Source organism: Anas acuta, chromosome 13, assembly GCF_963932015.1.
Source record: "Anas acuta chromosome 13, bAnaAcu1.1, whole genome shotgun sequence".
Taxonomy (NCBI): domain Eukaryota; kingdom Metazoa; phylum Chordata; class Aves; order Anseriformes; family Anatidae; genus Anas; species Anas acuta.
In genome coordinates this window covers 19740319-19744870 of record NC_088991.1, presented here as the reverse complement: position 1 = coordinate 19744870, position 4552 = coordinate 19740319, and the positions used below count along the sequence as shown (strand labels likewise).

Genomic DNA, 4552 nt, shown 5'->3' with positions numbered 1-4552 from the left:
TACATGTGGAAGATTACATTTCCTTGGAAAAAAACAGAAAGAAAAGAAATAAGTGCGGTAAGACAGAGGAGAGCCCAGATGACTGCAGCGCGCTACGCTGCCCCGAGTAATTGATTGCTGCGCCCATTCAAATAAATCGTGCTTTGTTAGGGAAAAAAATTAGGCAAGTTAAAATCTGATAGCTATAGCTTAGTATTTAATAAACAAATGCAATTCAGGATGTAATTACAGTATGGATGCGTTCTGTTGTGCTCAGCCCCCATCGTGTTGCATCCCGGGTTGGGAGCTGCATCCAGGGCTCGCTCCCTGCAAGCCAGGCAGACCCCAGTGTGAGCACAAAACGGGGACGATTTTGGTGGTGGGGATGTGGTGCCTTTGCCAAAATCCTGATTTCTTAATTGCCAGCTTTGAAAGTCATGTTTCTTTCAATAAGGCCATTAAGCTCTGCCTTAAATCAGCTTTTTAGTCAAAGGACGATACCAACATCCTCGTGTCCTCCAAGCATACCACCAGCTGAAAAAATCACGAGAAAAAGGCTCTCCTGAATGAAGCCGATGGTCTGGTTTGTGAATCTTTAATACGCGTTCCTGCAGCTCTGTTCAACACTCAGCAAACTCATATTCTCTTTGACAGGGTAGACATTTTCATAAAGTATTTATAGCAGCTAAGCAAAATAACCACATTGCTGGGGACCTGAATTCTCAATCATTGAATATAAAGTAACAGCTTTTTTAACCGAGATCTTCAGGAGTCTGTTCCAAAATCCCAGCCTTCCTTATTTATACTATAAACAGTAGAGAAATAATAAAATGGAAATGCAATTAAACTGTGAACTGTGGGTTGGTTTTTTTTTTTTCTTTTTTCTTTCCAGTGGAGAACAGAGCATCTATAAGAACGCATTTATAAATCTTGAATGTTTTGTACAACCGGATTGTAAAAGAATGGGGACACCACGGTATTGCCCCAACGGGGTGTCAGAAGTCCCATCCAGACTGCAGAAGCCACAGGGGAGGGACAAGAAGTGCCTTGGTGGGTGAAGCCCTGCCGAGCTGCTCCCAGCAGAGGCTCCTGGTGAAGAGCAGGGCTCTGCTGGCTGGTTTCCAGTGCCCATGTCCAGCAGCTGCAAACCTGGCTCTGAAATATCTCCTCCTCTCCCAGGGGGTCCCAGGCTTCAGCCGGTCTTCCAGAACATGGATGTGTTGGCTAATCCTGAAGTAATCTCCTTTCATCAGTGGTTTGCTCTTCGACATCTTTTTTCCAAGTGTTTCAAAGACCTTTAATTAAGCCTCAAAACCCTCTTAAGATGGTGGCAATACCCTGATTTGACACAGGCTTAATTGAATCAGGAGAGGTTAAAAGGCCAAACTACATCAAATAATTGGAGTGTTCCTCGAGGACCACTTTTGACCCTTGGTTCTCCAGGGGCTGGTGGTGGCCAAATCCTATTTTTGTCCCTCAAAATACCACAAACACTTCTGACTGACTGGGTCTGCCTGCTGTAAGCTTGCAAGCTGCAGGGCTCTGCTTTGCTGCCTTTAAAGCTGCTGGTTTTAACAGTGGCAGGAAGATCAGGAGCTAACAGATGTAAAAGCCTCTGCCCCAGGATCTGCATTTTGTAAGTCACTTGATATTTTCCATTTTAAATTACTTCTCTAAATGTGGCTTGCTGGTCAATTTAGTGATATAAGTGCTTCTGATGAGCTCTCAGTGCAAGACAAATAAGCGGGTTTCAGCAATATGACTCTTAATGTTTCATAGAAATTATTAAAAAATCATAAGTGAGTGTTTCTTCCCACTAATTGCCAGTTTACAGTCATGCTCCTGTTGCCTTCTTTAAGGTGTTTCACCAGTCAGACCTTTAAAAAATGTAGAAGGAAGTAGGAGAAGACATCTGTTATGATAGATTGGATGCAGACAACTATAAAAAGAAAGAAAATGGGAAAACACTGGCAATATCTCTGCGTTTCTCTGGGTTTTATGGGCAGCAGAAGACTCATCCACCACCACCGCCGAAATTCACTGCCTGTAGGCAAAGATTTCCATTAGCAGGGTACCGGGAACGAGATACAAAATCACTGCTTTGCACAGTGTTCAGCAGGGGTAATGAATTGGGGATCGATTCAGGAGTAATCTGACTCCCTTTAAGTTTACAGGGACAAACCCATGACGGATGGGATGGAGGATGAGAAATTCCAGCCGGGCCGGGCAGGAATTGAGGCCGAGGTTTCCCCACACCTTTCCAAGCAGGGGCACCAACTACAATTTCTTGCAGGGCCACCAGCCTGTGCTGGCATTGATGGGAAGGGCCCAGCCCTGCCCCTGAGCCTCGTCCTTCTGAGAAACACGAGGCTATTTAAAGCTTGTCATGGTAATTATTTATAAGCCACCTTCATGAGCTGCGTCTTTCGTTTTGCCTACACTTTTCCCTGCCTCTGGAGGGCAATCCAGCTAGTGCTGGATTTAACAACCTGGCCCTGCCCCTAACCCTTGTGGACAAGCTGCTGCTTTTCCAGCAGGCACCCTCCTGCCTGCCACGGGGATGAGGGTTGCTCCTGAGGTCCACCGCAGCATCAGCTCTGCAATTGCAGTCTGTTTGCTGACTCCAAAATCCTCTAATTTGGGATTTCCCCAATTAACAGCCTCTTCATTGCTTCTCCCAAGCCACCAGGAGCTGCCACTTCACCTTCTGAACACTCAGCTCCCCTTAGTACCTGATTTTGACCTAATCCTTGCATCAAGGACCTTGATGCAGAGAGAAGCATGCACTGGTGTGAAACCTGGGGACAGAAAACAGATTTAGGACCCCGTTTCACAATTCACATCCCCATTGCCTGTTTTTAATGCGTTACTACAAAGCAATACTTTGTAAATCCTTTGTGCAGTAATGGGGAGTGATGGAGACGCTCATCGCTGGGTGCTGGGCTTTGAGCACGGAGCTTTGCTTCTGGCATCAGCGCAGCCAGGCTCGGCTGCTGGAAGCAACAAACGGCCTGTGCACCAAAATAGAAAAAAGAATTCAGTTTCTTGCCAGCTCCTTGGGGAAATAGCGGTGGAAATAATGCATCCGTGGGTATTGTTTGTGTGCTGTGAAGCAGGACTGATGCGAAGGAGTGAGCAGCTCAGCAATGCTGCAGCAGTGCTTTCCCAAAGCTTTTCCTGACAGTTCCCTAGCTCCGGGTGGCTGTGCTAATATTAGCAGAAGGAATTTTGACTTTGGTTTTCTGTCAAACTGGCGTTTTTGGCTTATGCCCCTACAGGTGCCCGTGAGGTCTGGGTTCATCACCAACCCACAGCCCAAGGGCTCGCAGCGCGTGGCTTAGCTTTGACCAGGACCCACAACCACAACGTGCAGAAAATCTTTTAAAAACTCATTTTTTGCTAAGTCTTTTGAAAAACACACTAACTGGAAGCAGACTTTTTTTTTTTATTGACAATGGCTACTGTATAATGGCAGCAGGGAATGGGCCCGCATTAAATCCTGAGCGTAACTTTGTGTTAATGGGATCTTTTCACCACCAGCCACAAAGAGGAGAAAGCCTCCAGCGAAGGTGCAAGGTCCTGAGTCCTCCACTGATCTAAAAATATTCGGGGCTGCTTGATAAGAGGCCGGCTCCCCCAGGACTTTACACTGCTCGTGGTGATGACGTCTGCTCTCGTGTCATGTAAGGAGCAAGGCTTCTACAGCTTGGGGTGAATTTCTGCATTTTAGACTCTACATGAAAATGTAAATGATCGACCTCGCTTCCAAATAATTGCAGTTTTCCACCATATGTTGCCGAACTAACACGAAGCTATTTTGGTGAGCGTACACGTGCTTTGCAGCTATAGGGAACGAAGGTGCCTCCGAGAGCTCCCTGCCTCCCTCCGGGGGTAAAGAAGCCATCACAAGCCTCTAGCTTTAGAGATTCTTATTTTCATTAGCTTTTATTTAAAGAAATCACTTGAAAGTAAAGTTCTGGGGGAAAAAGAAGAAGCCTTCCTAAGCACAGGGTCTGGAGCATCGCAGTTCTGAGTAAACGTTTTTGGCTGAGCTATAAAGCGCCGGTAATGGCAACGCTGACAGCCCGTTACCCACAGTGGTCCCAGCTGGCCCCGCTGATAATAAATTACACGAAACGAGGAGCAAACAGGACTCTGATTCACCCGGGCTGTGGGCAACAGAGTGGTAAAAACAAGTCGGGTTTCAGCACTGCCTCGTGTTTGTTTTTTTTTATGATTATTATTTTTTTATTTTTATTTTCCCAGCTGGTATTTTGACCCAAAGGCTGGAGTGTTTTGAATTACTGGTGTGTGTGTGTGTTAAGACTTTATACTGTGAATATTTCAACATATATGAATCTTTAATACGCCACCGCTCAGCTTAGCTCAGGAAATTTGAAAATTATCTGTGTAGCGACTACACAGCTTTCATAAAAACATTGTTATACGATGTACCAGCAAAACAACAAGCTTAAATTTGCCATAGTACTGGCTGCATGCTTGCAATCAATTTAGCTTTGTACAAATGCAAAAATGTTCCCCGTGGGAATGTGCCGGAGATCCGATTTTTCCA

The 4552-nt window shown here is 45.6% G+C and overlaps 1 long non-coding RNA gene across 1 annotated transcript; it reads left to right on the top strand.

Annotated features, from left to right (window-relative positions):
* The first annotated feature begins 1255 nt into the window (after nucleotides 1-1255).
* Nucleotides 1256-4552, top strand: LOC137863668 (uncharacterized). Its single transcript, XR_011101020.1, has 2 exons — nucleotides 1256-1615; nucleotides 3258-4552. It is a non-coding gene; the product is annotated as an uncharacterized lncRNA (long non-coding RNA).